Consider the following 24,761-nt stretch of genomic DNA (forward strand, 5'->3'; position numbering starts at 1 on the left):
TATATAGAAACATCCAGAACTACTCAAGCTTTGAGGAAAACTCTTTTATGAAGGAGAGGGACATGTTAGGCCCCTATAATACTAGTGTATTCCCTTATTATTATTGTCATTGTATCCCCTTATTGTTATTGTCGTGCCCATGTTTTCCCCATATTGTTATTATTCTGCCCCATAGAAGACCAATATTGTTATTGTTGTGCCCTTACATTATTATTGTTATGTTGGATTGACTATATTGTGACCCCTTAGACTCCTATATATAGAAAGGAGGTCTTTTCATTTGTATAATCCAAGAATTATTAATTTTTGTAATGTAAAGGAGATTCCCCCCTCAAATAGGTTGATTTTAAAGTCGTTGATCTATATTTTCTTCCATTTTGTGAGCTGGTTTCATAACAGAGACTTGGGTTGACCATGCTCAACCATTATTAACCATCATAGGCCATCAAGAGTGGAAAGAGTAAGTGTTGTTCAAGGTTGACTATGGTTTACTAGTGATTAGCATGGTTGATCTGGGTTGATCAAGGTTGGCTATGGCTAAGCATGGTTGACAATTGATAATAAGGTTGTTTATGGTTTAAAATGTGTGATAATAAGTGACAATGTTAGACAATGTGTGACCATGCATGGCCATGGTTTAGTTTGTTTAACCATGTTTGACATTGTTTGAGCTACAAAATATGCCCCCAGAGATTATGCTAGTTGCATTTTTGTGTCCTCCAAACCTATTGGTTTAATTAAATCCAACACTAAAACCAGGATAAGCTTAAATAACAAACTTCCAGAGGAAATCATCCTAGATAAACAAATATCAATGGAGTAAAAATGAAATATTGACTCAATTTATAATCATGAGAGCACCTTGCAGAGCTAAGCCAAATTGAATTTAATCATTTTCAATTTTGGTATGGATTTTTCTTTTATCTAAGTTCTTGTTTATTCACATGACACATCAACCACTCTGAAACTTGTGCATGTGCGACGAGAAAGAATGGTTGCACACCAAATAAAAAATGAAGTATCATTAATTGGTGATGACCATGAGGATCTGTATCACGACTTCGATTTGATGGCCATGGAGTTTTGTGGACACAACAATACTCTTTCATCTTCCGCTTCCTGCTAACAACATTATCCATCCAATTTAAATTTCTTTCATGGAAGCAACATGTACATTTAGTTTCCTTCCCGATCCATGGTCTATATGGAAAAAGGAAATTTAGGAGACATCATTTTTAATATAATGCAATCACTACATAAATTTTCATGATTTGGGTCTATGTTGTTGCTACCGAGTTCAGATTCAGTGAAGTATACAAAATTATTAAGGTGCACCTATGAATCACATGAATAGATGAGTTCTAGGATGAGCATCACTCCAAAGACTATATACTGCTCCAATAATTGGTTGGTCGTAGTCCATGCAATACTACTGCATCCACATTTCCCCAAATATGTTGGAGGAAATTTCAGTGTTACCCATCCTCTAAAGTCAACACGAACTATAAAATAAATGAGATTTGTTCTCTAGAAGTTGCCGAGTTTTTGTTGTTGGGTGTGGAGCCTGATTATCTTCTTTATTTAGAGGTATCACCACATTGGACCCTAGTTCGTAATGTGGCAGTGATGCTACTTATAATATTTGTGTTACAATGGGGGCGGTTGTGATCTTTGGGAGCGCCCCCCTAGTGGGGAATCAGGGGTAGCGCCCCTGAAGCTAAAAATAGATGTAAAATTGCCTTGTAAAATGTTCTAATTTCCTAGTCAATCTAGGTGGTTCATTAGGTGGAGATCTGACGGTAGAAGTTATGTTTAATTTAGGGTTTTTCCCCTAGAAGGAAACCCCTCGCTATATATCATGGAATTGTATTACGTCTATGTAGATCTGTATTCTTAGAGAGAAATGAGGTCATCCTTTTATGAAAATGCACTCCCCATTGGCTCATTCCTATATAATTCAACTTTTGTGCAATAAATGGCCACATTGCGTCACTTGATGTCTACCATTCTAGGAGATCTACTGGGATGATCTTTTGCTTGGATATGTGATCATGTGTTTGGCACTAGACTCTAATTCTTTAGCATGAAATAGGTCCATATCACACACAATTTGCTTTTACCAGCAAGATAAAATCACTTATAATATGGAAATTTTCTTTATCAACAATATAGGGAATGGTCCTTGTAAGTCCAATTGAAAATTTTGTAATCTATTGCTCAAAGTCAGTATTCTGTCTACAAGTTTGGTTCTTCTTGAATCCCCTTTACTAGGAACATTCATATCATCCAAAATAGTATTACCCTCAGCTAGTTCTCCAGATTCTACACGATTTTATGTGAGGAGAATACTTTCAGAATGATCTGTCCCATCCAAAACTGTAGCATCCTTCTCCATGAAACACATGTGGTCTCCAAGTGGGAAATGCAGTGACAAATATTCAGTCTCTGATGTCACAACAATTTCTATAAGCTCAAGATTTTTCACTAGGGTATCATATTCTGGTCCCTCGACATGTTCAAGCCTCTTCAATGGATTAACCAAGGAAAGTTCTTGATTGCACACATCCTTGTATTCTAGAAGAGATTCATTCATACCTAAACAAGGGGATATATTGTAACTTTCTCTAAATTCCTAAAATTTTGGATTAAATATTGGATTCTAGGCCAAATCAGGTGCATAAACAAGGAGATATGTTATATCCCTTCGTAACCTCAGGGATCCTCAATGGAGTATAAAATTCGAAAGGTTCTTGCTTTCTCACCAGAATTTGTATATTTTCTCTAACTTTGAAATTTTGGGTCTCTCCAACTTCCTGGTCACTGTTTCCCTCAATTTTGGCAGGGTCAATGAATCACTCATGCTTCTCGTTGTTGTCCATATCAAACAATTGTTCTCTAATTGGACTTGCATCAGTTATGCCATCAACAATAAAAATGATTTCCTGGCATGCTCCATATTCAACTTAATTATTTTCCACGGCTATATTATATCCCTTTGTAACCTCAGAGGTCTTCAGAGGATTATCCAATCAGTAATGTTCCTACCTACATGCAGCTTCTGTAACAATCTCTGGGATATTTTCTGTAAGAGAATCAACTATACCTTAACAAAATAATGCATCATTACTCTTCATAATCTTGGGCATTTCTAATGGATCACTAATGTCCAATCCAAACAAAGAATTCAAGCAAGGAGATGCACTTGATATCGCTTGGGTCACTTGATATCTACCATTCTAGGAGATGCACTGGGATGATCTTTTGCTTGGATATGTGATCATGTGTTTGGCACTAGACTCTAATTCATTAGCATGAAATATGTTCTAGAGGGTTGTTATGGAAATATGATTGATTATCCTCTAAACATCTCAAATCTCCACAAATCTGCGCATAGATATAATACCAAGCCATGATATTTGTAGCTTGGGTCTTTGAGAAGTATGAGGCATGAAATTGGCATTATTTGGTTTAATCCCACACCAACATTTACTCATGAATTGATGAAACCAGAGCTCATGGGCATTCACTGCATTGTCATTCATTTGAATTCACTTATTCCATGTGCGGTTAACTATATTGGAGGGTTAAACATAATTCTGGGTTTTTATACCCTCTCTGCCACCAGTACTCTACATTATTTTATGTCTTTTCATTTTCCAAGCATATTTTAGGGTTCTTTATTGCATATTGGTGCTCTTCTAAAGCAGCACACCTTTATGTATATGGAGACATAAAGGTAGTGGTTCGCCATGTGGTCTTAAGTGGAGATTACCCATACTCTAACAATTAATCAATGCTCAAGCACAGATTTAGTGGCTGGGTTGTGTTTCATGGAGTAAAAACACTTATAAATGTGGAGAAAACACATCATTACTATAAATACAGAGGAAACCCATATTTTTTCTTGAAGAATAATACCTGAACAAGGGAACAAATCAGTATTGTCTTAAGAATTGATTTTATTCTGAACAGTCTCCTCAGTTGTGACTGCTTTTTCAAGAACAGATTCATCCATACCTGAACAAGGAACACATCATTTCTATCGGTAAGGTGGGCTTGTTTAATGGAGTATTGAAATCATTATATCAAAGGGAACACATCATTAATATTAATACTAGGGGAACTAGAACAGAGTCAAGGCATTCACGAACTAGCAAAAACATCAATACTGCCTTCAAAATTGTTTGAAGAATCAACAATTTCCTGAACCGTGTCTGGTTCTATTTCTTTATAATTACATGAAAAACTTAATTTATGCTTTAGAGTATCGCTCTCTATTTGTGTGTAGACATGAATCCAATCAACCTTGTAATGAGATGACTCACCTGCATGCTGGGAAACACTAGGCATTGGCTCATACATACTAGAGACACTGTCCACTTTCAAACCATACAATTCATAAAGGCCATAAAATTGTTTGTCATTAACTGGACTTTGAATAATGAAATTTTTCTTCATGAACTTCATCCTCAATAGCTGAGTTATGACGTTGCAGACCAACATCTGAAACTCAAATATTCTCATAAGCTTCTTGAGGTTCATTGTATGATGAATGAATCAATTGATGATCTCCAAATTTCAAAGAAATTGCATTAGACAACATGGGACAACCATCATTTTGGCTACTATTATAATTCTTATGTGATTTTCATTCTTCATCATCGTGAGTTTCACTTTTGTAAACCTACCAATTTGCTCTTCTTTTTCAACTACATGATCTTGATATCTTTCAATTACATCTGAATTCTTAAACCCATACTCGTGGGTTTCATTATTAACAAGTGAGATGGGATTTTCTTGAATAGAAGTAGTTGAAATGTATTGTATGGTGCATTCTTCACCATCTTGAACTTCATTGGATGTTGCCTCCTTTCTAAATAACAATTATTTCTTGTCAATGAAAAATTGTGTCCTTTCTAATTAAGACAAGAAAAGGAATTTTCTTTATGTATCCCACAGAGTATAACCTTTTATATGAAATTGTGTCTTATAACATGATAGTGTTGCACCCTAACCCAACATAGGACATTGTAACAATCCTAGTTCCTTTGGGTGTGTTTTGAGAAATGAGGTCATCCTTTTATGAAAATGCACACCCCATTGGCTCATTGTTATATATTTCAACTTTTGTGCAATAAATGGCCACATTGAGTCACTTGATATCCACCATTCTAGGAGATGCACTGGGATGATCTTTTTCTTGGATATGTGATCATGTGTTTGGCACTAGACTCTAATTTCTTAGCATGAAATAGGTTCTAGAGGGGTGTTATGGAAATATTATTGATTCTCCTCTGAACATCTCAAATCTCCACAAATCTGCGCATAGGTATAATACCAAGCCATGATATTTGTAGCTTGTGTCTTTGAGAAGTATGAGGCATGAAATTGGCATTATTTGGTTTAATCCCACACCAACATTTACTCATGAACTAATGAAACCAGAGCTCATGGGCATTCACTGCATTGTCATTCATTTGAATTCACTTATTCCATGTGTGGTTAACTATATTGGAGGGTTAAACATAATTCTGAGTTTTTATACGCTCTCTGCCACTAGTACTCTACATTATTTTATGTCTTTTCATTTTCTAAGCATATTTCAACGTTCTTTATTTCATATTGGTACTCTTATAAGGCAACACACCATATCACTTCATCTACCATAATAATTCTTTGGACTCCGATTAGTAGTTTCCATGCATGATTAATATGCTTCATATGCATTGCTTTTCAAATGTTGATTTCACAGTTTAATATAAATTGGTGATAATTTATTTAAATATTTTATATACAAAATGATGCTTGTTTTTTAGGAACATTGTTTATTTTTTGAGCACCATATATGAAACCTCATTGGTTTCAATCCATAATTGCAAAGAGTCAACCAACCAGACTTTCGTTTAATTTTCTAAAATCTCTCGCTTTAATTCAACTGCTGAATGTTGTTATATAAATGATGGAACAGACACTAACTATGGCAGCAAACTATCTTGAGGCATTATCTGGGCAGCGAATCATCCCTGAGACATTATCTGAGGCATTGGCCTATCTCTAAGGCATTATCTATAGCAGCACAGTAAATCTGAGGCTTCACTGTGGCAGCAATATGTCTATGAAGCAATTCTGAGATAGAAAGATACCTCTAAGGCACTGTTGATGACGACATATCATCCCTGAGGTATCAATTGTGGCAGCGAACCACCTATAAGGGATTGTTTGTGGCAACGAATCACCCCTAAGGTTTTTATGTGGCAACAAATCATCTTGAGGTATGATATGGGGTTTTGAGGCAAGCACGGTCTGGTTTAGAGTTGATTGTGGCTGCAATGAGATAGTGATGTAATGTTTATAGGCATCAAGGAGATATTCTACAGAGATTACTTTGCATTATGTGACAAGAATTTAATACAGTGCATTACCCTTTGTAATATAATCCATAGAACTCCTCAAAGAAATTAGTATTACATGCATAGAAGTTTAAACCAACATATTTTAGAATAATTTTATGGTTTTACACGTTGTCATATATTTCAACATTTATTTATGTGATGATCCTAACTAGTGTCCACAAACTTTTCTTCGCAGATTTCTATTACATTATTCTATACAAAATGGCAAACCAGGAATTTATATTGCTTTTCGTATTTGTATTATTTATGTTGTTGATTTAGTTAGATATTGTATTTGTTTTTAGAAATAACTTTAGAATGATACTTCAAAAGTTTGTTTGTGACTAGTTAAATGCTTGTTGGAACACTCTAATAAGCTTTCCTCAAAGTGTTGGACAGATCTTCAATGCTCACTCAACACATATTTGGTGTTACCGATTCTATTTTCTTATCGGTTTTTTGATCAAGGTTTTCTCATTTTTATGTTATTATGTGTTTTTTTAAGAATGTACCCATGGGTGTTACCGATGCTACTATGGGGGATTCAATGATATTCACTACTTTTATTGAAATGTTAACAAATGCACGAGGAAAAGATGCCGCTATGATGATGCATGAGGTAAACATGAATATTGTCTTTTATATGTTCAATTATCTTATATTCCTTATTATATTATGCTAATTTATGTTTGTGGAATGCAGGCAATCGCTAAAGTCATTCCAACCCCTATAACACCTTATAAAACATCTAAGGCAATGATAGTGGTAAAACATGATCAATATTTTTGTGCATTTAGTTAACTTATTTCACTATATATATTTATTAATATTTGTGTTTTTACTAATCGTGTATTTTGTTGGCATGCAAGATTCATTTATGCCCCTCAATACAACCAATGTTGGCATGCAGGGATCATTAATGCCCCCATATACATCTAATGTTATGCAAGATGTAAGATTCAACCATTTATTTATGTGAGTTTGATTATGTTATTTGTTGAGAAATCTAGGGCATATATTTAATAAAGTTTTTGCACAATGACTCCATTATTTATAAGGTGTTACGAAGAGCTACATCATGCCTTCAAATGGATCACCCCATCTATTTTTTTCTTCTTGTACATACAATACTGTTTTAACAAATAACCCAAGCAATATATTATTCCAAAGCATGATGTTAAGTTACTTTTTTAGGGTTTTTATGTAATCAAGAGGCCTTTTTAGGGTTTCTTAAATTCAAACCTTAGATCGTAGTCTTTTCCCTTTATGTCATTATAGAGTTTATCCCATGCCCTAGAAATCAAATCATAGGGAACAAATACCTTAAGATTAAGGTTTCTATATACTAGGGTATTTCTTAAAATATAAACCCATAAATTCAACCCTACTACATCTTATGATGGACCCTTTAAAAGAAAATTATTATACATAACTCATGGACACCTATCTGTGCTGATTAGTATTTTGGTTGCCATGATTATTTGCAACTTTACTATGCATTTCATTAATCATTTGCCACCTTCATGACCTTATTTTAATGAGTCTTTCGAGATATTGTCATTCTATAATGGGACTTGCTTCTTCATGTGTTCATGAAACCCATGCCTCCCAAAAAGAGGAAAAAAAGGATTGATATGTGTTAAATTTTAATAACTTGAATGTGCATCACTCTAGCTTCTAAGGAGCGCACTAGGTTGTGAGGGTCCAAACATAAACTAATTATGTGTGCAACAAAACAAATTTTGAAGATACTTTGTTTTTTCTATGAGTACTTACATATTATGGGCATCACTAACACTGTTGCAGGTCCTAGCTTGTATTCTTTGTTTTATTATGATCAATTTGATATGCTTATATTTGTGTTGTATGTAGATGACCTGGTCCTAAAAGTTAGTTAAAAAAACTCTATCCCATGGTGCAAGAAGAAACTAGCAAGTGAATTTGACATGACGGACATACACCTCATGTGTTATTTCTTGGTCTTAGAGGTTTGGCTGAGTTGAGGTGAGGTGATCCTCAAATAGGGGTAAGTAAGCAATTGAGATTCTGAAGAAGTTTCAGATAGTGGACAATAAACCATAGGCTACTTTTATGATACATATTTTGAAGTTATTAGTAGATTAAGATTCATATTTGGTTGATTCATCAGTGTACAAAAACTATATAGGTTCCCTAAGATATCTGGTAGAATTTAGCAGTCAAATTGTTGTGTGTATGAGATCCGTTGTCTCACAAACAAGCGGGGCTCAGACACCAATTTAGTGTCCAGCTTGGCTACTAATATATGGTTGAGCTGAGGTTGCTGCAAATATGCTCCATGGTCTGAGGTATGCAAGGTACTTAAAGGGCACACTGGCACAATGCTTTGCGCTGCTGCATGCTTTAGTGGATTTTGACAGGGCTAGAGATGCAGGTGGCAGGAAGAGTGATTCATGGTTTCATTTCAGCTTGGGTTCAAATATAATATCTTTGTTAGGATGGGATACCCATGTGTGCAAGTTGAAGAAGTCCCTTTCTGGGCTAAAGTAGCCTCCTGTGCTTGGTACTCATGGATTTATGAGAACTTACAGATTATGGACATCACTAAGACCGTTGCGGGTATTAAATTTTATTATTTGTTTGATTATGATAAATTTGATATGCTTATATTTGTGTTGTATGTAGATTACCTAGTCCTAATAGTTAGTTTAAAAAACTCTATCCCATGGTGCAATAAGAAACTGGCAAGTGAAGTTGACATGTATTATTTCTTGGTCTTGGAGGTTTGGCTAAGTTGAGGTGAGCTGGTCCTCGAACATGGGTAAGTAAGCAATTGAGATTCTGAAGAAGTTTCAGATAATGGAAAATAAACCCTAGGCTACTTTTATGATACATATTTTTAAGTTTTCAGTAGATTCAAATTCAGATTTGGTTGATCCGTCAATATACAAAAAGTAGATAGGTTCCCTAACATGTATGGTAGACTTTAGCAGAGTCAAATTACTATGTCGATGAGATCCCTTGTCTCACAAACAAGGGGGGATCAGACACAAATTTAGTGTCCAACTTGGTTGTTAATATATGGTTGAGCTAAGGTTGCTGCAAATCTGCTGAAAAATGCATGTGCCATCCTTAGATGTATTTTTTATGTCCAATTCAGTTCAAAAATTACTTTCTGTCATAGGAGTTTTGCAAATGGTTTTTTTTATTCTGGATTGAAATGAAAAAGTAAACCTCTGGCTCATGTACCTACTTTTTATTTGGCTTTGATTTTACAAATCAATGTCTTACAATGTTTCCAGTTAGCATGCTCTGTTTTCATTTATCAATTTCTTATGCTTTGCCTAGTTATTAGGCCAATAGGCCTTCCTATGCATCAACAATCATCAACACTTTTACCCTGCTCCGTTCAATCAAGTGAGACACTTTCAACCATTGATTTGAAGTTTGACTGCTTTTTCCCATTCTTTGATGTCACTCTTGAAGATATTTTTACTGCTTTTTCCAATTCTTTATGTCACTCTTGTCCTCAAAGTTAATCGTTTCTTTGGATATTTTTACTGCTTTTTCCCATTCTTTTATGTCACTCTTGGCCTCAGAGTTAATAGTTTCTTTGGTCTGCCAGTTGTTGTTCTTATTCTTCTTCCGCGGCTTTTGGCAAGCACTGTTCTTCTCCACTTTCACTACTCTATTTGAAGAATGAAGCAGCCAACCATTACAGGCCTATAGGTTTATATACTTCAGGTATTGGTTCTTCATGATAAACTAATGTTCTCTCCATTCCCATTCCCATTACATTGTGGAGTTGCAGCTGCTCAGAAGGGTTGTTGAACTCTTCCTTTGGGGTTTCTGCCTAATTCATTAATTGATAATATCAAAGGGATCATGGAGAGAGGAGAGTTAAAGTTTTTGTAGGGAAGAAGTTGCATACAGAATTTCCATATGTTGATCAGGAATGCAGTTGGGTTTTTATTGGCATTAACTATCTTGGCTATTACATTTTCAACTGCAGGTGATGTTTCAATTCATGGGTTAAATTTTGCTAATTTCCATTTTACATGTTTAAATTTTGCAGTTTGTTTTCAATAACACACCAAGATTTATAATATAAACTTATTTTTACCATAAAATTTAGCAAAATTTTAAGTTTTAAGATCAATTTCCATTCTTCAACTTTTCCATCCTTATCAAGGATATGAATACAATATTAACTTAAAATTTATCTACATTGTGTGCTTTACAAGTTCTTATGATCCACTGGATCCAAATAGTAACATAACGATCAAATGGGATATTATGTCTTGGACTACAGATGGATATGTTGCAAGTAATGCCCTTTCATCAAATAGGTCTTGAATTATAATTCCCTTTCCTCATTTTCCTGAAATAGATGTTGAGCTTTTCTGAATTTCATTCCTAGTAGCCTACAAGTTAAATTCTCAAAGCTTGACATGATGACAAATTTGGAAAACCTTCAATTTAGGTAGAGTTTATTTTGATATTGATGAAAATTTCTGATAAATTGTGTTGTATTGATTCGTAGGTTCGATGTTTTGAGTAAATACTTCACTCATTTTTAATTAGCTTTATGTCCCTGAAATTAAGTAAGTATTCACTAGAAACATTGGTACAATTTACTAAAAATTCCATGAAAATCTTCATGCTAGAACTTATTTTACTCTTTGCTGAGTCTAATGAGTTTCCCTTTGTAGGTGGCCATGACCATGCACAATTTTCAGCAGTACCGCCATATACCAAGCCCCCTACGATGGACTTTGGGTTCGCACTGGGAAAACAAGGAGTTCATCTTGGCTGTGGTTGTTGGCTAGACAACAGAGCAAGGAGATTGCTCCAAATGGAAAGCAGGTGTTCCACACTGTTGCAAGAAGGACCCCACCATTGTCAATCTCTTACCAGGTGTGCCTTACAATCAGCAATTTACTAATTGCTGCAAAGGTTGAGCATTGGCATCTTGGGCTCAGGATCCTCCAAATTCCATCGCATCCTTCCAAGTTAGTGTGGGAAATTCAGGGACCACTAGCAAAACTCTCAAATTGCCAAAGAATTTCACTTTGAAAGCTCTAGGACTAGGTTATACTTGTGGCCCTGCTAAGATTGTTAAACCCAGCCTGTTCTTTAGTCTAGATCGCCACAGAACCACTCAAGTTCTGAGTAATACACTATTATAATCCCTCATAATTTATATATTTGTGAATGTTATGTGTTTCACTCTAAGCTGGCTAAGTCTTATATTTGAATTTCCCTTGTCCTTGTGCAGTGACATGGAATGTAACATGCACATATTTTCAGTTCCTGGCTCAGAAAAGTTCAACATGTTGTTTCACCTTATCATCGTTCTATAATGATATTATAAAACCATTCCCTACTTGCGCATGCGCTTGCCGGAACAACATAACTCAACCTGCTTGTATTGAGTATGATTCTTATTCCCTTGCAAATTCATTCAATTAATTTTAAATTTGCAGATTTGTGAAATATTTTAAAATCTGACCGATAGCAATAACTTCTTTTTTCTTTCTGGTTCATTACATTCCAAAATATTTTCAACAATACGAAGTCATTTCTATATTTATGGCAGATTGGTAAAATATTTTAAAATCCAATAAATATGTAATTAGGTTACTGTTAATAAGATTTCAAAATATTCTTAAAATCTTCAATCAAATTAAATTCGGCAAAAAAACCTTGATCTTCTACAAAATCTAGATGCATCAGATTCTGAACTGTGCTGTTAATTTGATGCAGTACCGATTCACCAGTTCTTAAGTTGTCGGGGACAAATTCTGCCACAAACACCTTGCAGCCACCACTTCTACGGTGCACCCGTCATATGTGCCCGATCAAAGTACACTGGCATGTGAAGTTGAATTACAAAGAGTACTAGAGAGTGAATATCACAGTGACACATTTCAATTACAGAATGAACTACACCGACTGGACATTAGTTGCACAACATCCAAACTTTGATAATGCAACCCAAGTTTTCGGCTTCAACTATAAATCTTTAACTCCATATGGATCGATCAATAAGTACATATTTTGAAAACATTTACTGTTATTGATTTTAAGCATAGTTAATTTAACTATATCTATCAAATCAAATTTTTAGAATATTTTGAAATCTGCAATCAACTATACATGCTTCTAGTTAATTGTGATTAAAATATGAATTGATGCTATTCACCTGAAGCATAACCTTATTTCAGATTTAGGGATATTTTAGAAATATGATAGAAATGGTTAATTGTGATTAAAATATGAATTGATGCTATTCACCTGAAGCCTAACCTTATTTCAAATTTAGGGATATTTTAGAAATTTGATAGAAATGAATGAATTCATCTCATGTCCATCAAATTTCGAAGATCTTTTGAAATCTGCAAAACTGTTAATTGTAATCTATATATGAATAATAATACTGTCAATTAAAACTACCTGTGCTTGATCTGGTTTGACATCTTCTCATCCAATCCAGCTGGGACGCAGACCCAAACTTGGTTAGCTTTCCTGCTTTTCACCTGTCAGGTGACCAATAAATCACTGTTGTTCAGGTTATTGGGAGGGAGGACAGTCAAACATTCAATGCACTTCGTTGAAGTCTGAATGTGCAGATCCTATCATCTTAAATATTTCCGTCATGTAATTCTCTCATCTTGGAATTTGAAACGGAGTTGGATCTAGTTATATTTATTTTGCTGCCCATAAATGTAATATTGGAGGGCAACTTGATTAATGGCAATAATTGATGCCGTCCATCATTCAATTTTGATGGCTTTCAAATTTTACAAGAGGTCCAGCCAAATCAAAGAAAAACGGAGGAGGTAGTGCAGGATTTAGGGTTTACAGTGATAGTGCTCTGCTTATTCCTGCCAGGTAAATATTGTGCTTCCGCTGGTTGGTTAATTTTTTTTTGTTGGTTAGTAGCCAGGCCAGCTAGCCTTTTCACTTGGTGGACTGTGTGGATTACATAGTACTTGGCCTTTGTTCCTTCTATTTTTAACAGTTCAAAATGCTATTTAGATTCATTATTTTATCTCAGTGGTTGAGTTTACAAGTTTTTGCAGAGCATGAAATAGATACGCTGTGATTTGTGAGCTGCTTTGCACATCAATATATTATTTCCAGATGACCAAGTACGTGTAGATTCATTCCTTACATCTAAATTAATTAGAGAAATTGGTCCTGATTCGTTTCACAGAGTTCTAAACAACCATATTCATTAATTAGAAGTGTTGAGAGTGGGGTATGTATGTCAGAAGGAATCATAGTAGTTGATAAACATCATGGGATCATAAGCATATCCATGAATGGCTCCTGGTATGCTATGAGAAAGAAGAATTTTTCATGGAATTTGTTTGCAGATATTTCTATTCATAGTATTCTCATTTCATCTACTCTACCAGATGTTAAATTGTTATTCTCAAGCACCTTATGATTGGACTGTACAAGAAACCTGACATTGTTATATCTATTTTGTGATGCTATATGTTAATCATTAACAATATTTGATTTCATACATCTGATTGCAATGGTTTTCTATTTTTCAGGTGTTTATTTATTTATTTATTTTTTCGGCAGAAAAAAATGGATAGGGCATGGGTATGTTGAGGTCATGGAATCGAATAGATGGATGGGAATTATAGTGTTTTCAGTAGTAATTATCATTTTCTTCACCTGCCCACCAGCCAGGTAGATTGTTCAATATTTTACTTTTTTGTCCATGGGTCTATGTTTTCATCCTTCGGGCGACCGATAAATGATTATTGTTTGGGTTTTCGGAAGGGAGGGAGGGAACTTAAACATTCGATGAATTCCACCTCAGTCTGAATGTACAGATATATTAAATATTCTCATAAGTAATTCTCTCATCTCAGAAATTGAAACAAAGTATCAATTCACATCTTGTGTCAGTAGGAAGACATGTTATATTTATTTTGTTATTAAAGCATGGTTTGAGTTTGACAGGCGGTCAGTTGTGACTTCCCATGCACCTTCAAAATCTCCAAGGTGGAAAGCATTTTGGAGTGATTCTGCATAAGAGAGGTCCAATTCTTCTCTCCACATCATTCCTGAGACATCTGGTAGCTTTTTTTCCTTGAGCTTTACTGTGTTATAAAAAATCCCTATTTCTTTCAAGATGAGTTCTTCTCAAGCGAGTGTGTTCGAAGATATCTACATGAATCTTTGGACATGGTCTTCAATTCTCTAAATTGGCAATTGCCTCCATGGTATGTTTGGATCTTCAAGATAGGTTTCTGAGCAAGATGAGCTCTTCAATTCTCAAGGCATGCAGCATTGTGTTTAGAGTAGAAGCTATAAGGAGACTCACAATTTAAAGTAAGCTACTTTAGTTGTTCATTAGGAATTACTCAATTATACTCTTTATTTATCTGTATGCTCCAAACCCTGCATTCTAGCACTTGCCTCATGAATTCATAAGTTACATTCTTTGTTTAGTGACTAGTCGATATATTCAAACTATCATTTGTGTATGCAGACTACTATGGAGGGCTCTCGATGTTCTCGGTGTTGCAAAGTCCCTTCGCCTGAAGCATCCGCAGTTACAGGGGTATTGTCATTACATCATTCAATTTGATCCTCTGTACTTTACCTCCAGCTGCTCTTCCCACTATAATTTAGCTTCTTGTATGCCAATTTATAGGGCACAAGTGACTTCCTTCCCTTCAGCATTTACCAAACAGCTCTTGTACACCGGCTTTCGAAAATGGTAAGTATGCCAGCATAACTCTTGGCTGATAAATGTCTCAGAAAGCATGCAAGACCATAGCAAACATAGATGTATAAATTGTAAAAGCTCACGGTATTATTGTTTTTGCCCTCATCCATTTAAGATTTGATCGCCAGAACAATAATACCACAATGGCCAACATACAACTTATCTCAAGGCATGCAGCGTTGCGTTTAGAGTAGAAGCTATAAGGAGACTCACAATTTAAAGTAAGCTACTTTAGTTGTTCATTAGGAATTACTCAATTATACTCGTTATTTATCTGAATGCTCCAAACCCGGCATTCTAGAACTTACCTGATGAATTCATAAGTTACATTCTTTGTTTAGTGACTAGTCGATATATTCAAACTCTCATTTGTGTATGCAGACTACTATGGAGGGCTCTTGATGTTCTCGGTGTTGTAGAATCCCTTCGCCTAAAGCATCTGCAGTTACAGGGGTATTGTCATTACATGATTCAATTTCATCCTCTGTACTATACCTCCAGCTGCTCTTCCCACTATAATTTAGCTTCTTGTATGCCAATTTACAGGGCACAGGTGACTTCCTTCACTTCAGCATTTACCAAACATCTCTTGTACATCAGCTTTGGACAATGGTAAGTATGCCAGCATAACTCTTGGCTGATAAATGTCTCAGAAAGCATGCAAGACCATAGCAAACATAGATGTAGAAATTGTAAAATCCCAACGTATTATTGTTTCTGCATCTAGGAGATGGCTTCAGCGCTCCCTCATTTCCACTACGAAATGATGTACTTTCTATTCCATTAACTATTACCAAACAATTCTCGTACACCGGCTTTGGAAAATGGTAATTATGCCAGCATAACTCTTGGCTAATAAATGTCTTGGAAGGCATGCAAGACCATAGCAAACATAGATGTAGAAATTGTAAAAGCTCACCGTATTATTGTTTCTGCCTTCATGCATTCAAGATTTGATCACCAAAATAATAAGACCACAATGGCCAACACACAACTTATCTCAAGGCATGCAGCATTGCATTTAGAGTAGAAGCTATAAGGAGACTCACAATTTGAAGTAAGCTACTTTAGTTGTTCATTAGGAATTACTCAATTATACTCTTTATTTCTCTGTATTCTCCAAACCCTACATTCTAGCACTTGCCTCATGAATTCATAAGTTACATTCTTTGTTTAGTGACTAGTCGATATATTCAAACTATCATTTGTGTATGCAGACTACTATGGAGGGCTCTCGATGTTCTCAGTGTTGCAAAGTCCCTTCGCCTCATTACAGGGGTATTGTCATTACATCATTCAATTTGATCCTCTGTATTTTACCTCCAGCTGCTCTTCCCACTATAATTTAGCTTCTTTTATGCCAATTTATAGGCCACAGGTGACTTCCTTCCCTTTATCATTTACCAAAGAGCTCTCATACACCAGCTTTGGAAGATGGTAAGTACTCCATCATAACTCTTGGGTAATAAATGTCTCGGAAAGCATGCAAGACCATAGCAAACATATATGTAGAAATTGTAGAAGCTCACCGTATTATTGTTTCTGCCCTCATGCATTCAGGATTTGAAAGCCAAAACAATAAGATCACAATGGCCAACACACAACTTATCTCAAGGCATGTAGCGTTACATTTAGAGTAAAAGGTTTTTAGTTTTACCGTTTACAGGGGGTTGATATAGGTGCACCTAGTGGACAGTTAGAAAAATGTCCATATTCATTTAAATATTTTCAAGATTACAATGAACGTAGGGCTCACTAGAGGGGTCTTCCATGGCACATAGTCCATGCCATGCTAGAATATGGACTCCTGAAAGGTGTGAACCCTGAGTTTAACCAATAGAAATTCAAAATCATATAAGCCAATTCCTATTGGGCACAACATTCTTAACATTCTTTGCGATCACACCACCTATGAAACCTGGTATCCAAAAATAACATAATAAAATAGAGGAGAAAAAATATGGCTATCCAGATTGATATCAGGTAGCTTTTTATTTCACATGTAGAGGGCACCTTAAACTTCTATTTTAAGAAAAAGTCTCACTTACATTGGATGTTTTCTTGATTTGCCCATTTTGTTATCCAATGCGTCTCGTGTCAAATCCCTCACTTTTTAGTCTGGTTGGTTCTTTTAGATTGATGCTTCTGCTTCTCTGTTTCAGCTTTAATGCTTCACCCGCTGCTTCTTTGTCTAGGGTATACCTATTTGTATTCTTTATTTTTGTTCCTAGTCATTTTTACATCTAGGAGATGGCTTCAGCACCCCCTCATTGCCACTATGACATGATGTACTTTCTATCCCATTAACTATTTTGGTCATCTTTTTTTTCGCATGCTTTGTAATACTAAGTGCTTTTCCTGTCTATCAGTGGAAATCATGAAGTTCGATGCGTGCAAAGGAGTATGCTTCTGGATACCCTTGCAAAAGAATTGGCCCCAGGAACGATCAGATTCAATGCTAAAGTTGTATCCATTCAACGGTCTACAAATTCTTCTTTAACTATAGTAAAACTCGGAGATGGAATGCTTACCAAAGCTAGAAAGGCACTAGTCTGCCATTCCTGAAATTTGGTTCTATGTTGGAGCCATTGGTGAAATTCATTTGCTTGCCAATTCTTGCTGGAAGATAGAGTCATTAACCTTTGGCCCATTACAATGTCACCCTGCAAAGACAATTAAAGAATTGGATAAAGATGCACCCTTTATACTACAACAAACCTTTCATAGGTTGTTTGAGACAAATAAAATGCAAGCTAAGTTGAGTTCACTGTTATATATCCATAAATAGAAGTTCCTCCTCAACTGTACATTGTATATATTATAACCATTGACATAATGATGGCATGATCTGGTGAGAAGCCTTCATTAACTGAATTACATTATGTTATATGGAATTGTCTTGATTTACTATTAAGTACTCACATGTCTGTTTGGGGTTAAAAAATTAGTAAACTACATTCAAATGCATGCTAGTCACATTATTTTCTGCTAGACAATTATATTGCAGATAAATAGGCATTGTGCTGCCGAACAATTGTTCAACTTATGAATAATTATAGGTAGCCAAAAAATTTGGTTTCTCTGGTAGAGAACTATTTAGCAGAAAATGAAAATAGATTGCTAGTCTTTGCTTTGAGCTAGGACTAACACACTTTGAGTTTTCTTCGATCTTCAAGACAAACTATTTTCACTGTTAAAACTTAAATAGATATAAGGTAGAGGGTAGGAAATATTTACCTGGCCAGAGGCCAAGAAGACTTTATGTAACCAAAAGTATAATTGTGAACAATTATAGCTTGTATTGAAACACTTGCATATAGGCAATGAAGCTCATAAAGTTCCATCATAAGTTGCACATGTACATAATCAAAATGTTTGCTATTAAATAATTTAAGAATCAATACACATTTTAGCCTAGGAGACCATGACCATATATAGCGATGAGAATAGAAAAATTATTTCCCAACTTAATATTCAACCTCAGTTTGATTTTCTTGTTTATAATCCAGGAAACCATGGTAAGAAGGTCTGTAGATCCAGAGGAGGAGCTCAAAATGATGGCTCAAGAAGTCCATGGTTATGTGGACGCTGTTCTGAATAGTATTGCTGCGAATGTTCCCAACGTAAGACATCCATGTGGATGAGCACACAATACAACCATACAGAATCTCAGTGTTTATTCGGTCCATGATACTTGAATTGATGATTTGATGATTTGCAGGCTGTGGTGTTTTGTCAAGTTGAGAAAGCCAAGGTTGAAATGCTGACCCAACTTTATAGCTCAGTCAGGTAAGGTTTAATGACAAAATGTGGTTAAGGTACGTCAATAATTAGTTTGATTATTTTCCCATTTCTGTATTTTGCCAAACTGATTTTGATTTTCACTTGAAATCGGGTCTCTTGGGACTTTACGAAAGTAGTGTTTTTTGTCATCCTCTACAGGTGTAGTAGACACCTGTTTATTGGAGCACTGTACATTTGAGCTTTTGGGGTGCCTTTTCAACTTTTTGTTTAAAAAGGTCCTACATTGATTTGAACTTGGATCGATCCCAAGAGAACTTTTGACTTATCAATTCTATTTTCCCGTGTTGATACGTATGTAGCGTGGGTTCAGTAGCAACACCTTTTAACCTCAATATCAATGACAATGGAGCAACTATGAGCCCTTTTCTGGTTCCTTTTTATGAGTACTCTGTTTTACTCATTTATGTCTCTTTATTTTGAATTTGAATTTAATTTAATTTTGAATTTATAGACAGACTGTGTTATTGGTTGTTTCGATCAATACTGGTTTGCTTTTCCTGCTTTTGTTGGCATTTTCCTCATTGAATTGGTGAGGGTTCTGTATTTTTCCACTTATATTTATTTCAATTTTAATTTAGTTTAATTTTGAATTTATAGACAGACTCTGTTATTGGGTTGTTTTGATCAATACTAGTTTTCTTTTCTTGTTTCTTTTGGCATTTTCCTGATTGAATTGGCGAGGGTTCCGTGTTTTTCCACTTCTATTTATTTGTTTCCTTCTTATTTACTGATTGGGATTTTGTTTGTTGCAGTATTCATGGGCAATGTGAAGTTATCATGTTTGATGTTACTGCATGATTGACTTACAAGAATGTCCCAACGTGGCACAGAGATCTTTTCACGTATCTCTTTTGCAGAGGGGTTGGATCTCTAAGTAGAAATGAAGGTTCCTTAATTGTGTGGTGACACAACTGCCTGAACCGATTAGCTAAATATCTTTGTGAATTTTAAGGTGTGTGAGAACATTCCTATTGTTCTTTGTGGAAACAAGGTTGATTTGAAGAATAGGCAAGTTACTTTTCATAGAAAGAAGAATCTTCGGTACTATGAGATATCTGCAAAAAGTAACTACAACTTTGAGAAGCCATTCCTGTACTTGGCACAGAAGCTCTCAGGTTGAGCCTTTAATCTAGTTTCTAATGCTCCCTACTATGAATGTTGTATTAAAAAATTTGCATTAATTCTATAATGGGTTATTTTTATAGGGATCCAAACCTTCATTTTGTGGAGTCACCTGCTCTTGCTCCTCCTGAGGTTCAGATAGACCTTGCAACCCAGCAGCAGTAAGTAAAATGATATTTTCTTATTAATTTTTGTTAACTTTTATTGAAATAATTTGTTCCATTTCTAAAAGATTGAAACTTTGGCTTACAATCTTTTATGTTGTCAGGTACAAGACAAAACTTGTAGCAGCTGCGGCCCAACCCCTTCGAGATGACAATGATGATGCTTTTGAATAGCTTTGTTAAGATGCTTTTGCATATTTAGGGATTGGCAGATTCAATTAGTTTTGTATCATTGGAGTTTGCTCTTGAGTTCCGACATTTAATTCTGATTTGTATTTGGGGCTTAGAATAGCATTATGACATCTCTCTATATGTGATTTGGGTACTGTGCAGATGTTTTCATTGGTGGAGTTGGATAAGCTATCTTAGTTCAACTCCATTACAGAGCTATTTTTATATGCTAAGATAGTTTTTTCCGTTATATACTCTTAAACATGTTGCACAATAACTTTTTTTACTCTTCAAATATTTCAAGAATGCTCAAGTGCGTTTCATTGTGTACTGTTGGGGGAAATGCTAGTTGCGATGATTGTTTCTTGTAATATATTATGGCTTGTTAAAACTTGCTCGGAAAATTCTAGCTATGTTTGAGGATTTATTTTAACTCTGAAATTGGTTTACATAGTTGATAACTGTGGCTATCAAGCCTGCCTGGGTATTCTTGTGGGTATGTTGTCTATCGAACACACAAAGGTATCACCATTTCATTAATTGGGCTCTCGATTGATTTCTGCATAAAGATTCGCATTGTCTAAATCTAAAGTCGTTTCGATTCAACAATCTACAAGGTATCACCATTTCATTAATTGGGCTCTCGATTGATTTCTGCATAAAGATTCGCATTGTCTAAATCTAAAGTCGTTTTCATTCAACAATCTACAAATTCTTCTTTAACTATAGTAAAACTGGGAGATGGAACACTTATCAAAGCTAAGGTAGCATCTTAAATCCAAACTTCTGACTCCCATTTGAAGTAGTAAAACTTGGGTGTAAATTTAGTAATGAATTGAATCTCCTCTTGCTAAACAAAGGTAATATTAACGTTGGTTTCTATCAGACAAGGATTTCTGTGGTGGTCTCTCTCATACACAAGTACTATTTGTGAAATTTGAATGTGAAACTACTTTGAAAGAACATTCAAAATGATTTTATTTATTTATTTTTAAATATTTTTTTATATTGTCTCTAGAGAGAGAATAGTTTGAATTATGGGCATATAGTCTCTATAGAGACAATATGTTTTTAATCTCAGCTATTGTCTCTAAAAAGACAAAAATGTAATTGTCTCTAAAGAGACACACATGAAGTTGATGAAATTGTCTCTAGAGAGACAAATCAAATTGTCTCTTAATAGACAATAATTCTTGTCTTTATAGAGACAATAATAATATGTGTTCTATATTATCTTTATAGAGACAAATTTTTGAGACATTATATTTTGCCACAACCACTTAGAAACAATATTTAAGACAATACACAACTTTCTTTTTGTCAAAACAATTGACTCAAATATTATCTTAAATATTGTCTTAAAACCCACTACATGTAGTAGTGTGAGGCATTTCCTTCCACATGCAGTGCCTATCTCTATATAAATCTCTCCATTTCATTTGCTTACTGGATTCACCACCCGCCACGCTCCGGTGCAACGTCTAATCTCAGTTTTCCAGAGAACGTTCTACCGCAATTTGGTTTGTTCTAATGAATTACTATTGCGGAGAGCAACCGTTACAGTTGCAGGACTTCCCTTAAATATTCGACGCATAAGGTATTGTTGAAAAAATTTAAGAGACTTAAAAACACAGTATTTATTCATCCAAAAAAACACAAAGTAGAACCAAAAAAAAAAAAAAGGTAAAACAGAGTAAGTTTGGAGCAACACAATAATAACTTAGGATGGAATTCTAAATCATGAAAATACGTTTGTGGCTCATTCACCAAAGAAAACAAAGGTTTTATAGTGATTTACACTTCATGCGAAATAACAGAATAAAACACATTAAATGTTGTTTTTCACGTGCTCACCAAAGACTCTCGCTCTCTTTCTCTCTTACTTGCAAAATGACTTTTACATACACATTTATCTCAACATACAATTTTACATTAATACATGACACAACAAATTTGTTGTCGTTGAGTGTGGACACTAATTGCTGCAAGTGTTTGTCGAGTGTGGCCAATAGGCAGGAAATGAATGCTTGCCCATATCTATTTACCAAAATACATTAAATGCCTTAAATTCTCTATTATATTGTAGAATGGTTCGTGTGCTACTTCTGTTCTCTAGCTTCAATCCTTCCATCTTCAAACACAGAAGCTGCAAAAATACAAGTATGGCTATTATTAAGATGTTTAACGCAGTGATTAAGATTAATATTTCCCACCGTTATAACTCTGATGAATAGAGGAGGGACATATACTACTACTCATACAACAATGCCACATTCAAATAACTTTAACAAAATGACACAATAACATAGAAAAGAACTGTAGGTCTTTAATTTGAATTGTTTGAGAAGGTAACAATAAATAGATAAAAGAACATATGGGATATCCTTTAAAAAGAACTTTAGAATCCTAAAATCACACAATAGCACCGAATAGAGTTGTAGACTAACAATAAATAGATAAAAGAACATATTCTCACGTCCATTTTGACGTACCGATCGATGACGAATTACAGCCACAATTTTTCAAACATAAAACTTATAACCCGTCCATTCTTTATGGACGCGCGATGTATTTGCAGGTTGAGACATACTGCAATCACAACGATCATCTGCATAGCCACAACGATCATCTGCATAGCCATAACGATGATCACTAAATCCGTTATAAGGGAAACCCCAATGCAGATCCTTCCCTGATAAGGAAGTTACGTACTTTATTTCAAAAATTATTATTTTCTCCAGCAATCTTGCTGCAGCTCTGCTATCGAGAGGTTCCAAAAAAGAAAAAAGTAGAGGGAAGGGGAAATATATACTGTTAATTGGCATAGATGTTTAATTGACTCTGATATAACCCGCCAATTTCCTCACGAATCCGGCCATCTCTTAATTTTTAAAATATTGTATAATTGATTGTCAGATTGCCTGATCTCTTCTCGAATCTGACTATCTATAAATTGTGAACTCAGTTACTATGGGTTGATTAAGATAGGTAACTTTATTCCAGTTACAATTGTTGGAGCGAAATAGAAATCTTCGTGAAACAATTTGCATGGCTAGCATAGTTATTTACTTATTAATTATGGGTTTGTTTACTTTTACATAAGGTTTTTATAATTTAATTTAAATATAGTTTTTTATAATTTCAATTTAATTATCAATAATTATTAGATGAAAGATAGATATTTAGTTTTTATGAAATATTTTAAAATAGTTTTAGTAATATCTAAAAATTAATAGTTAAAAAATTTATCTAATTATTCACTTTTTATCATTATAATTAAATTGGTTTTATAATTTAATTTTAAATATGGATTTTTATAATTTTAATTTAATTATCAATAATTATTAGATGAATGATAGATATTTAGTTTTTATAAAATATTTTAAAACATTCTTAGTAATATCTAGAATTTAATAGTTAAAAATTTAACTAATTATTCATTTTTTATTATTATAATTAAATTGATTAATTAAAAAAATGTCGTAGATACAAGTGTCATTTATATAGTATTTTTTACCATTTATATTATAACTAAAACTTATTCAAAATTAACAATTTCCATGATAAAGTGATAATAAATCTCTATATTTAAAAATATTGTTACATGTTTTTTAAAAAAATAGTATAAATACTTAATTTATATGTTAATTTTTTTTATAAACAATAATAAAATTAATTTAAATAAACTTATAATTTAATTAATTATTATATATAAGAAAAATATATAATAAAATTATATCAAAAATTACCCGAGTACCTTGCATAAATTACTATAATATATTATTAGATTTAAAATCTAATTGAAGTTCTCTTCACATCCTGCAATAAGTTATAATCTATAAAACTCTTTAGTGACCTCTACACTACATAGAAAATATGCCACTAATTTCATTGAAGTTGTGGTTTCATACATGAATTTTAACTGAAAACTACAAAATAGATTTTACGAAAAAAAACTACAAAATAGATTTTACGAAATTGTTATTTACTAATTAGTTAATTAGTTAAGATTAAAATAAACTATCTAGTTTGCAATGTTTTATAAAATAACACTCATAGCGTATGGTATTCCCTGATAACTCTATTCAAAATGAAAATGAAAATGAAACAAAAAAATTACAATAAAGTGAGGTATCTAACAAATTTTATAAAGTGAGGTAATTAATAATTTTTAAAAGTCACTAGAAAAGTGTGGAGAAAAGCAATTCATATGTGATTATGAAATTAAGAAAGAAATAGAGCATCACGTTGAAAAAACCGCCCATAACTATGAGCGATATGTTGAATAGTGCAATGAGGACGATGGTCAAAATAGGGTATTCCATCACTGTGGGACATTGAAATTGCAAATAGGATGGAGGATGCAATGCA

The 24,761-nt window shown here is 34.2% G+C and overlaps 1 pseudogene; it reads left to right on the forward strand.

The window, feature by feature from the left end:
* The first annotated feature begins 3,049 nt into the window (after positions 1–3,049).
* On the forward strand, positions 3,050–19,731 carry LOC149155216 (COBRA-like protein 4; annotated as a pseudogene).
* Positions 19,732–24,761: the final 5,030 nt, after the last annotated feature.

Source organism: Pinus tabuliformis, chromosome 9 (genome assembly GCF_031772625.1).
Source record: "Pinus tabuliformis cultivar Carrire ecotype Pingquan chromosome 9, CPIR1, whole genome shotgun sequence".
Taxonomy (NCBI): domain Eukaryota; kingdom Viridiplantae; phylum Streptophyta; class Pinopsida; order Pinales; family Pinaceae; genus Pinus; species Pinus tabuliformis.